The following is a 13,597-nucleotide window of genomic DNA, read 5'->3' as shown; positions in this document are numbered from 1 at the left end:
GACTCCTCTCATTGTTCCTGTCTTAGATTTATTTATTGATTGATTGATTTGTTGTTTTAAGTCCACTTTATGCACAGTAAGGCTAATCGGGACTGGACCTACAGTTTAAAGTGGGATCCGAACCACTATGTGCCTCCACCGGGAAACGAACCCGGGACCCCTTCATTACAAGGCGACGACGCTACCACTCCGCCATCGGGGAGGCCCTCTCCTGTCTTAGAATCTGTTGCATCGAAAGTCGTGCACATAATGTCATGAAGCACCTACCAAAGCTGCTGCATGGTTTTTCCTTGTATCTATCTTGTTCCAGATGGAATCTTTGCAACACCTAGTATTTTGTCAACTTCGTAACCTGTAACAGGTACTTACTGGAAGTCTATCCATAATTGCTTTGAGATTCGTTTTATTTGTTCGACCTTTCATCAACGTACTATCCCAGTGCAAGGCTAAGGGAAGTTTTTAGGTGTTACGAACGTCCTCACACACACGTTTTTTCAATGATTTATTGATGGGCAGCTCGCTTGTGCTTCACCGTGGAACTGGAACTTCAAACTCCCCCCCCCCACCGCACCCCGCTTATCCATTCCACACTTGTACAGTGTCTTTCAAAAGTTTTAGGACAACAACATTTTAAACTAGGCAACCCAATTTACGCAAGGCGTTGGTGGGTTGCGTGTAGAGTTAGGCTCAATTTCAGGGTATAAAATTATAAAAATATCACTATTATACCGCAAATGACAAAATTCCTTCTGAAAGAAAAAAAAATGTTTTCTAGTATTTTCATCGCTGATGAGTCCACAGAAAGGAAAAGAGGTGAGAGGAAACGAAAGGTGACAAAGGAGAGGAGAAAGAGGAGGAGAGGAGAAAGAGAAAACGAAAGGGAAGAAAGAAGGTAGAGGTGAGGAGAAAGAGAGGGTAGACGAGGAGGGGAGAAGTAGTGCGAATAAAGGAAAAAGATTCGAGGAGAGATGAGGAAAATGGAGCAAAGAAAGAGAAGAGAGGAGGAAAACGAGAGGAGGGGAGGGGAGAGGAGGTGACGAGAAGAGGGGAATGGACAGTAAAGTAAAAGAGAGAAAATGAAAAGAACGAATAGAAGAGGAGAAGAGTGCAATGGAGTCGGAAACCGAAGACAGATGAGGAGATAAGAGGAGTGCAGAAGAGTGGGATGGAGACAAGATGCGAGAAAAGTAGAGCAGAAGTATGTGAAAGAAGAAGGAAATGGAGAACCATCGACCATCAGGTTGACAATCCTTAACGGTAACCACAACCCTACAAGCTTTCGCTCCTGAAAGCATGTAGAAGGACCCGACCAATGTGAAATGTAGATGCAACTCACCTCCTACATGTGATGTGCAAAGAATACTTGTTTGTAACAAAGCAAACGAAGGCACGCGTGGTACGAATCGCCGAAAACATTTAATGGAGATTTGCACATGATGAAAACTTTTCAGTCGATATTTGTGGAGGTATCTTTGCATTGAACTCGAGTGGGGAAAGGGGTAAAATTAGTATGTCCTGAATTGCCACAAATCTAAATAGTTATTTCGTTGATATTTTCCGATGCCTTTGAAGCAGTGCACAACTATCGTTAGAGTATCATAATTCACGATCTTATACATGAAAATATCCCTTTGAACGTGTGTCAATTCATTTTTCTTATATATATATATATATATATATATATATATATATATATATATATATATATATAAATTTCCAATGCAGAACAATGTAAACACTTTACTCTGCTATTACAAATAATGTCACCATGATCTTCATTAATAAAAAGATAATTAAAAAAAGAGTGTCCTCTCTCTTTTACTCTACTCTCCACTCTACTCTTCTCGTCTCCTCCTCTCCTCTCCTCTCCTCTCCAGACTCCTATTCTCCTCTTCCCTCATCTCGTTTTCCTCCTCGTATCTAATCTTGCTCCATTTTTCTCATCTCTCCTCGAATCTTTTTCCTTCCTCCTCATTATTTCTACTATCCGCTTGTCCTCTATTTTCTTCCCTCCTTTACTTTCCCTCTTCCCCTTTTTCTCTTCTCCTCTCTTTTGTCCCCTTCCGTTTCCTCTCTCCTCTTTTCTTTGTGTAGACTCATCAGCAATGAAGTACTAGAAAATAGTTTTTTTCTTTCAGAAAGTATTTCTCATTAGCAACAAATGTAATACTGATATTTTTTTCTAGTTTTATACATTAATACAAGTTTTTATTTCTTTCGCGTATTTCATAAATATATATTGTGCATGTGGCAACCCTGAAAGTGTTAATTGGGTTGCCTAGTTTAAAATGTTGTTCCTAAAACTTTTGAGAGACACTGTACAAGAAATGAGCACACACATTTGAAACAACTAATTGATTGGTAAATGAAATTCATTAAAATATTTACTTCTATAGGACCGTCTAAATTTCTTCTTCTTCACGATCAGTCCCCTACTCTTGCTCTGAGGCAATGATGCAATACCGCTGTTGTTTTTTCTTATACACTTCTTTCGTCATATTAGTAAACTGAATCAACCTATTTGAACGCTAGAAAGTAATGTAAAATAACATATTTGTTTTAAGTTTTATAACAACATGGTATTAATATATGCGAAACTGCTTGCCTATAGCATATAGCCGGTATGGAACATTTTTGAGGGCTTTGAGCGACCCCTAAATATTGTAGAGATATGGAGATTATTAAACCGAGAAAACCTCGTCATGGTAATATTCACGCTTGTTTATTTCCTGGAATTGTCCGACCAGCGGGTGATCCCAAGAATGCGCTAACTTTGTAACTTCCGTTAAACAAGGAACTGAAAGGCAAACGCGTGGATCAAAACAAGATCTACCGCGTTCGAAAGGTTTAACAACCTTTCGAAGCCTAAGATTATAAAAGCAAGCTCACTCCCGGAGCTCGCTCTCTTTTGGATTTTGACGCTCATTTGAACTACACCTATCATCGACGCTCACATGGATAAGTAGTCTCTGAATACTCTACAACAAGTAGATGAATTGGGCCTCCTGTGAAACCGAAAATGGGGCTCGGTGGGGCTCGCCTTAATGGATTTCTCTTGTAAGGCATGAGCCCCATTTTCTCGCAGTGTTGCCAACTCCTCACTCGAAAAAAAAAATCACCAAGGTTTTTTTTGGTCTAACCACCTAAAGCAAGGAGCTGGCAATCTTGCTTGAGGCTTCTTAATGGATTGCTCTTGTAAGGCATAAGCCTTATTTTCTCGCAGTATTGCCAACATCTTACTCGAAAAAAATCACCAAGGTTTTTTTTTCGGTCTAACCACCTAAAGCAAGGAGCTGGCAACTTTGCTTGAGGCTTGCCTTACAGTGCATAAAGCAAGGTTGCCAACCTACTGGTTTTGCCATAGCTTTTTACAAAAAAAAAGAGAGAGGAGAGAGAGAGGGAAAAGTTAAACAACCGACAGCCTACCTACAACTTTGTTTTGGTCTAACCTAACCTAAAGCAAAAAGCTGACAACTTTACTTGAGGCTTGCCTTACAGTACATAAAACAATTTTTGCCAACCTACACACACTGGACAAGGAGAGTTGGTACTGCCGTAAAAGAGAGAGAGATGGGCGGATGGCAACACAGTATGTGTGTGCGTGTGTGTGTATAATATGTAGCATTATTAACTAGAGTGTGTTGGCAAACCACCTGCAACTAAAAAATAGAGATGCCAACGTTGCTGTAAGATGAAGAGAGAGAGAGACCTACGGCTGGCAACGGTAATAAGCGAATGCGCCATATCGTAATTTTCCAACTCCGTATATCGTGATTTTTGTAAACCTCTCTCGGGGGAACGATGTGCCACACACACACACACGCGCGCGCGCGCGCCGTATTCTTAAATAACTAACAAGAACAATGAATCTTTTTGGCTTCCGCAAACAGATCAACATGGAGACTGCACCGCCAAATTTCAATAACCTCTTACCTTCCGTGTTATCTAAACTCAATGGTTTACTGATCGTTCACCTCAACAGCATTTGGACGAAACTGAATGACGATGTGGGCAAGATGTTTTATGTTTTTAATAACAATTTACATTTCTACGAAATTCCGATCGACGGGAAACTTCAAATCACCGTGAATCCGGTGAACGCAGGCGAAATCAAAATTTCTACCGGCAAGAATATTTTTCGAATCAAGCACGACAAGATACTTTCTAACATTACGTACGATGTTTCCGCAGGAGATTACCTGTACGTGGAACTCCTCGGAGATTACGACAAACTTATTCCTCTCTTCGTAGAATTACGAATCGTCTATCCTATTATAAATAACCGTTAACCAAAAATGCCTAACGACATTTTCGGCAACACCAAGCGTGTAGACCATGCAGAAGAGATTCTCATGTTGGACATTCGAGTTAAGAAGTTGAGGACCGATTTGATCGCTTTGCAGGAGACCTTAAACAAAAGTTTAGAGTCGGAAATCGCCACGCTCCAAACGCAATGTCTCGACCCCATTCTGAAAATCGATTCCGAACTGAAGGCGCTGATAAAAAATTATGTCGACGTACCTTCTTACGACAGCGTTCAAAATATACAGTTGAGCGTGGATTCGCTTCAAAATGATTTGGCCAAATTACAGCAATTTCAATCGAAAAATGAAGATTTGGAAAAATTGAAACTCGAAATCGAAGAACGAACTTCCGCAATAGAAAAGAATTTCTCCGAACTTCAAACCGTCGTGAACGATATAGACGCAGAACGCTTGCACGTCGTCGTTTCCAAATTACAAGAAGAATTCACCGGCACGTTGGAAGAAATTAAATCCAAGTTGCAGACTTTGGAAGATACAATGACGAACCTACCATCGTCGGACGAACTGCAGGTCATCGGTAAAAGCGTCGCGAACATAAAAATTCAATTGGAGGCGTATCGAGATTTCGAACACATTCAAACCACCATCGCTACGCTTCAGGCGTCTCTGGAATTGATCAACGAAGAAATTAAAAATATTCACGCTGAAGCGAGAGCGTTGACGAGCATTCAAGACACGTTAAGCACGGTTCAGCAGAAGATCGAATATTTAGAAAATTTGAACGTCGAAACGAATCTCGCTCATTTTCATCACGTACTCGACAACATACAGGGTGACTTGGAATCGTTACGGACGAGCGTGAGTCGAATAATGTCGAATCTTGTGTTTTTGAATAAACTTTTGGAATACACATCAAAGCCAGCATCGTGGAAAGATTCAATCGAACCTTGAAAACACACATGTGGAAACGATTCACGCTTCGGGGGAATTACAAATGGGTCGACATCCTGCCGGAACTCGTCGACACCTATAATGATACGGTACACAGAACGATAGGCATGAAGCCAGTTGACGTTACCAAGTCTGACGAGCAGCGTTTAATTTCTACAGTTTACTGTCCAAAGTACACACCCACGACAAAGAAAGCTAAATACAAAATTGGAGACCAGGTGAGGATCAGCAAATTCAAACGCACCTTCGAGAAGGGATTCACAAAAAATTGGAGCACGGAACGTTTTACCGTGGTTCGAGTTCTACCCGGAAACCGACACACGTATATAATAAAAGATAGTAGCGGTGAGATTTTGAAAGGAAGATTTTACGAAGAGGAACTCTCTAAAACGAAACACCCCGACACGTACCTCATCGAGAAAGTATTGCGTAGGAAAGGTGACAAACTGTTTGTCAAATGGCTGGGACTTCCGGAAAAGAGTTGGATCGACGCGAACGAAGTGATCTTGTGAGTACGTGGAACGTGGTGAAGCGTCTACCGGATCCGGAAAGTCAAACGAAGAAAAAGAACGGCGAGTTGCTTCCCGACAGCATCCGCTGTCTGATCGTAGGTCCTTCGGGGTGTGGGAAAACGACACTGCTCGTGGACAATTTTCTCCTCGCACCGAATTGGTTAGATTGGAAGAACAGGCACCTGTACGTGTTCTCGAAAAGTTTGGAGCAAACCAAATACCAGCAACTGATGAAACTGTACGATGGTCTGGACATTGCAACGTTCGCCTCGGAAATAAAACCACTCGACGATTGTCGTGAAAATTCAGTCGTTGTGTTCGACGACGCCATCCTGGAAAATCAAAATGAAATTCGCAACTTTTTCACGCAAGGTCGTCACAAAGGAATGGATTGCTTCTACCTAGCTCAAACGTTTTCCAAAATTCCAAAACAGTTAGTACGCGACAACGCTAATTTCATATGTTTGTTTCGTCAAGATCACACCAACCTCAAGCACGCGTACGATGACTACGTAGGCGGAGACATGAACTACAATCAATTTTCGGAACGCTGCTGCTCTACTTGCTGGAACGGTGACGATTTCGGATTCGCGACGATCGACATGACGAGAAAACCCAACGACGGAAAATACAGAAACAAAATCAACGACTTTCTAAACGTTGCAACGTTGTGAGAAACGACGTATATAAATAAACGTCATGACGAAACGAAAAATCGAGGACGAAAATCTCAAGTTGCGAAAATACCTCGCGAAACGCTTCAAAGGTTGGAAATCCGAGAATCGCGGATTCTACGAAGAGAAGAAACGTCAGGATCAACCTGTGATCGATGCCATCAGCGGTCTAGGTAAAGAAATTAAAAGTGTCACGGAACAAAATAAAAATTTGATCAACGAACTCGTACCGCTCGCAGCTAAAAGTTACGCCGTACCCACACCCATTTCGAGCATTCCTTCGACGCCGTTCGAACTGAAGGATGCACCGGCACGACGTCGAGCCATAGGTAGCACGTCGTCGTCTTCGGATAAAATCGAGTTGGGACCTTTGGCACGAGACTACCTGAGTACGGGGAAATTCGACAAGGATGAAGTGTTCGGATTGTATCCCAGCATGGAAACCAACGAAGGCGGTGGTGTGGTGTGGAAGATTGGGAAATCGAAGGTGACCTTCGAAGGCAACGACATTAAAGTTAATTTAGGCGAGAAGGATAGTTGGACCAGGTATCCGGGTACGGTGGGACTGTGGGAACTCGTTGCCAAAAAGCAGCCGAAAGATTACACCGACGAAGATTACCAAAGTTACAAGGAAATTCTGATCATTACGGATGCCTTGTACCAGAACAACGACGCCTCGCAGAATAGGGTGAAATCGAGCAGCGGCGAGAAGTACAGGAATCTCATCAAACCGATTTGGAACCAGGTCAAAACAGGCAGCGGCGTCAAACGCTACAACACGTTACCCAAAGAATTCGTTTGGGTGGACGACGTTAGGAAACTCGTGGACCGATTGTTGGTGATAGCCGGCGAAGAGAATGCAGGCAACCGTAATTTCTACAACGAGAAGGTTGGCATCGTGGACATGATCAGCACGAAACTTTCCAACTTCATCGTGAACGACGACAAGGGCATAGGTTACCTGATCAAAATCATCAACACGCTGCCTCCGAGATTCTGGAACGTGGCCGAAGGAAAAGGACTCGTGAACGACATCATCAACAAGTTACCTTTCGAGATGCATCTACCTGGCTACCAGTACTGCGGACCGGGTACCAAACTCGAGAAAAGATTGGAGAGAGGAGACAAGGGTGTGAATCCGTTGGACGCCGCATGCAAAGATCACGACATCGCCTACAACACCACGCAAACGGATCTGGACGCACGTCACGAAGCAGACAGAAAATTGGAGCATGCAGCTTTCGAAAGGTTCGTGAGCAGAGACGCATCGTTGGGTGAAAGAGTTGCAGCACTGGGTACCACCATCGCATTGAACACGAAACAAAAATTGGGGTGGGGTATATAAATAACATCCAGTAAAAAACAACATGGCTTGCATAACTGATTTGCCGCCAGAGCTACTATGTAAAATATTTAAACATGCAGTAAACGGCGATTGTGAGGATGTAGGCGCAAGTCTAAGCAGGAGACGGAAGATATCATTACGCACATCATCGCGTTTCCGAAGCACGGATTTTCTTCCTCTGTTAAAAATAATAATAATATATATATACGTGTCAAAAAAACTTGATATATAAATAACACACATCATAAAAAAAATAATCTTCGGTATATATAAATAACACACATAGTGAAAAACAATTAAATTTCTCTCTAACACTCTGAAATTTTTTTTGATATGACGACTGAAAAAATGAGCGATCTCCAAGCATTAAAACAAATGCTAAATTTGTCAGTCGAGTATGTAAAAATTCAGGAATTGGAAGTCGACAAACCTTACACGATAACTTCCGGTTCAATCGTTTCTACCCAGTATGGTCCCAAGGTACGCCTGTTGCTCAACGCACAATACAGTCTATTTTTACCAGATCGATACGCTAACATGTTATCCGACGAGAAGCTATCTATTTTAATCGAGAACAAAACTCGAATCGTGTACAAGGGGACAAAGGAACTTCTTGGCAAGAAAACGAAGCACGTAATAGAATTTGTGTAACGACTGCGAGGCCGTAAAAAAAAATCTCAGAACATTTATATATAAATAACATACCGTAAAAAAACTACACGAGAAAAATCTCAGAATATATATATAAATAACATACCGTAAAAATAACACATAGAGCATCAACATGAAGCCCAAGGGTGTCGTGTACCAGATACCATACTCCAATCTTAAAAATCTAGGTGCCCTCGATGGGTTACTCACCAAGAAACAACGCGAGAAGAAACGTTCTTGCTTGAGCAAAGGACACGGAATGAAATTACTTCTCAGCACACCTCAATTGAGACGCTTGCAGCGTTCGCGGAAACAGCAAAAGGTCGGAGGTTTCATATTCAGCATCCCGGCCATCCTGGCAGCATTGGGGGCCGTTGGAAGTTTGGCCGGCGGAAGTGCCGCCATCGCGAAAACCGTCATCGACTCGAAGAAGAACAAAGCGGAATTGGAAGAACAGAAACGTCACAACCTGGCCATGGAGAAGAAAGGAGGCAAGGGCGTTATGAAAAAGTTTAAAAAAAGAAACAACAGCACTCACCAACCGAGATATTGAATCTCTGATCGAACCGTTACAAATCAAACACTTCAGAGGAGTTTTCATGTCCGACTCGTTACCTTCAAGCGTTAAAAGAAGAGAATGCGGAGTAGTCAACTTGGACGGTCAAGAAAATCCGGGCACGCATTGGATATGTTACCACAAAAATAATGATAAAGCATTCGTTTTCGATTCTTTCGGAGGTGTTCCACCTGCAAATTTAATTCATTATCTGAAAACGAACAAAACCTCTATATACTACAACGACGAACGCATTCAAAATTTCGGAGACGTGAACTGCGGTCATCTCTGCCTCTCCGTGCTCGCGTTTCTCTCTAAAATAAATAACCCTACGATCGAGGATTTCCAGAAAGCATTGTGGAACCTCAAACAGCATCACTAGGATGGGCGTGTTCCATCTCACGAGCGAATCTTCAATCTTGAAACTCACGCTGCACGACGACATCGTCTATCCTAAATCCGTGGCTCTGCGTGCATTCTACAGCATGTACCTCATACCTAACGTCACGCAGCACAACAACAAAATTAGCGTCGGAAGCGAACACATCGTCGTCACGCCGGGCCAATACAATCTTTCCACTTTGCAAGCTCAATTACCCAAAGGCACGTACCTCTCTCAAAATTCAGTCACGCACAGAGTGGAAATCCTATCCGCGACGGAGACCGTGGACCTGGGCACCATGGGAGAACTTTTAGGTTTCGAGAACAACCACCCAAAACTCGAAGCTGGCATCAAGCACGTAGCAACAAACATTCCTAAATTCTTGGCCATAGAGACTCTGAACGTACACTGCAACGTGGCGGAAGGCATGATCACGAAATCTTCGGACGGATTATTAGGAAGTCACAAGCAGACGGGGATCATAGCCACTTTCAAACCAAGTTCCGAGTTCATGGAACCGATCATCTACACGCCCTCTTCGCCGATCTATTTTCCAGTATGTCGCAACCGCATAGACGACATAGAGTTGGTGGTGACGAACGAGAAAGGAGACGTGGTGGATTTCGCAGGTGCCACTACGACGGCCATCGTGGAGATCAACGTATAATAAATAACACACATAGTGAAATGGAGCAAATCGAAAGTTACGAATTGCAATCTTTCCCTCCCAACCGTCGCACGTTCGCCAATCTCAACGAAGCGAACAGGGAGATCGAATACGACGTGGACGTAGGCGACGGGTTTGTTCATCCTCACAGAGCGGACCTCTACCTTCAATTCGACGTGGTGAAGAAGGAAAGCGGAGACGCGTTTCCCGCAGCAGCAAATTTGATACTCGTGGACAACTTCGTGCCTCACCTGTTCTCGCAGGTGGAGGTGAGGAAACACAACACCGTCATCGACAGAATAGATTATCCAGGCATCACGTCGACGGCAGTGGGAACGTTGAAATTATCCAAAACGGACGCAACGTACTATCAGGCCGGGGGATTCGAAGCCGGGACCAAAATATCGACGACAAGTCACACGGTGCTCTTTCCCATGCGTCTGCTGCCTGGTTTCTTCTCGGACTACAAGGAGATCATGTGGAAGGGGGGACTGCGCGTCACGTTTCGAAGAGCGGCCAACGACAACGACGCACTGATGCGATACGCTACTTTGGGTCCGGACGGCACCACGCCGCTGCCCAACACTTTACCCGAAGCAGCCAAGTGCGTCATCCGGAGCATGGAATTGAGAATGCCGGTGGTGGAATACGAAACGAACTACGCCCTCAAGTACAAAGCGGAGATCTTGAAAAGTCCGCAGGTGCCGATTCACTTTCACGGTTACCAGTGCGTGCAGAAGATGGCGTCGGGAAGTCACATGGAATTCGACGTGACGACGCAGTTCAACAACATACAGTTCGACATGCCAGATTTCGTCGTGGTGCTCTTTCAGACCGGACGCGATAATGATCAGGAAAAAGATTCCAGCAAGTTCGACGACTGCAAGATCAAGAACGTTTATCTGAAGAATGGACGCAACGAAGTGTTCCCGCGCGAGAATTACAACCTCGACATGACCAAAAACGATTACCTCAAACTTTACGAAGCTTACACGGCTTACAAACGCGTGACCGAGGGAAGCGTGGACGTGTACTACGCGCCCAGCGAATTCAAAACACGCAGGCCGATGTTCGTCATCAACACATCTAAGAGAAAGCAGGTGGTGGTCAACGATCGAACCAACATCAAGGTCGTGTGCGAGTTCCACGACGCGCTGCCTGCCGATACTCTGTGCAGCGTCATCCTGATTGCAGAGAAGTCTTTTGTGTATGATGTCAAAAATGAAAGAGTGACCGAACAGTTTTAAGTAAAAAAAAAATCACATAATTCTCAAAAAATTATACTGACCGCAGGTTCAAATATTAGATTAACCTGCAACGCAATGTTTAGGATGTACTGCGAGGAACACCTTCTTACATTTGTGAGAATAATCTGGAATAAAAAAAATAATAATAAAAAAAATTAATTTTAATGCATTTATAATAAATCACACTTGAACGCACAAAGGAACTTCCCCTTTGGCCCTGCGTGTGCCCCATATTCACCCCGTAGGGCGCGGCAGGGAGTTAGTCCTGCTAAAAATTCCAAACCTCCACCTGTTTTTTTTTTTTTTGCATTTGAAGATAAACACTATTGTTCTAATATTTTGGCTATATTAAATTAGAACTTCTGTTACATAATTTTTTTTTTTCATACATACATACATACATGCCATTTACCACATTCTAAGCTAATTTCTAGATAATAGTGGCCCCATGGGAGCGTGTGAATCCCACATTTCAGAACGCACCTCTTGTCGTCGCGTGCGTCCAGGGCAACCTTTCTCACCTGGTTGGTTGTCAACACATGGTTGACGCTCTGGATGCGCTGCTCCACTCCTGCAATTGACGTCCTATTTATAAGGGCTTTGACGTAATCCACGATCTTGAATAATTTTTGGACGACCCACCTGTCCACACCCTTAGCCTTTTTCGTGATGGATCCTTCTGCCTGAATAGCATAGGTTTTGGAGCTAAGACCGACATCCTCGAGAGCCACATCACCTTTCTTCTCGTCTTTGGATTTGCCGGGCACCATCTTGTTGCGAGCCGGGATGCCGTACTTGTTCGGCTGGGGATAGTTCGAGGTGTCGAAAAGGTCAACCAAAGATGGAACCGTGGCCATATCCTTGTACGCGTCGGCCGTGTAAACCTGGTATATTAAACTGTCCGTGTCTATGTAGAGAAGCGAGATGTTGGGGCCGTAGTGTGCACGTAATATGTCGTAGTACGTCTCGAACATGTGTAGCTTGCTCAGATCCAGAACCGTGACTCCAACGTAGATTGGTTTGTTGAGCCTCACCTCACCTCGCTTCATGTGAATCAGAGCCAGCTGCTCATTGTAAATGGTCCTTGATTTGAATAACGGGTTTGCTACGAGCCTGCGACATTGTGCTTTGTTTGATATTAACCTCACATCTACACGATTTCGCACATTCTCCATAGTTTTCCCGAACACCGCATTGTTCATTAACTTGAAGAAATCGCGATCGAAATCAGAAGTGGCGACTGTGCGATGTTCGGTGTTGAGCTCGATGTATGGCCTCATCCATGGAGAATGCTCGAACATCAAAACTCGATGTACCGTGCGGACGGTAACCCCTCGCTTCATCAACCACCGGAGGTTTTGGTAGTGCAGGACATAACGCTCTTTGGGCACAAAGTCCATGATGAGCTTTGCTTGGTTCGAGCCGGGTGGGCATTTGAATTCCGGGACTGGCGGAAGATCGCAGAACAAATCCTGCACCTTCTCGGAGAACTCGATGTCCACCTCGGGAAAAAATCCGCGTTCCAAATCGTCGAAACCTTCAACGTCGAAGTTGGAGGGATCGGCCCACTCGAAGCCTCCAAAGGGGAGTGGCTGCATCATGCAGTATCCGTAGAGGTTGTTGACGTCCGTGTGCATGATGTAGCTGGACGGTTGCGAAGGGTCGTAACCGGTGGCCATGTGGTGATTGTTGGAGCGTGCGTATCGCAGCGGCACCTGGACCATTCCACCCCGCACGGCACGTTCCACGAACAGCATCATGTCCACGTCCGAAAGAAGCTCAAGCCTGATTTTCGTAAGAAGAAGCATGGCCGACCAAGCCAGTCCGGGAAGACTGTAGAAGTATGCAGGGTCCAGCTTGTAGATGGTCTTCGCAGTTGCACGAAACGCCTGGAACACGTCGGCGAGGAGCGTCACATCAAGTTTGAGGTACGCATCGTGGTAGTCCCCGAGATTTTGGCAATCCAGCTCGCGCCACATGGACAGAGCATGGTTATAGTCATCCTCAGATATGTCCGAGCCTCGCAGCTTGCTATAGAAGTTTGCTCGAGGAGGTAGCGACGTCTCCGCGAACTTGGTAGGGTCCGTGACGTATTCGTAGGGGTAGACCCCCTTACGCCTGAAGAGACCGGCGTCCAAGTTCGGAAAATTCGCAGAGGTGATGAGTGTTTGCTCGTCGCTGAGTTTCCCCGCGAGAGCATCGAGGCTGGCCGGGAGGAACCTCAGGGAGTCGAGGAAGCGAAGCTCGACGGTAGAGCGTGATTCCGGGATTCGAACCCACTTGCTCAAGCTAATGTAACGCTCCTCGTTCTGCGCCAGGACGTTGATTCGCATGTCGTCGTACCCCA

This window comes from Lepisma saccharinum, chromosome 4 (genome assembly GCF_977018435.1).
Source record: "Lepisma saccharinum chromosome 4, izLepSacc3.1, whole genome shotgun sequence".
Taxonomy (NCBI): Eukaryota; Metazoa; Arthropoda; class Insecta; order Zygentoma; family Lepismatidae; genus Lepisma; species Lepisma saccharinum.
The sequence above is the reverse complement of the archived record's forward strand: the minus strand, read 5'-3'. Positions refer to the sequence as shown.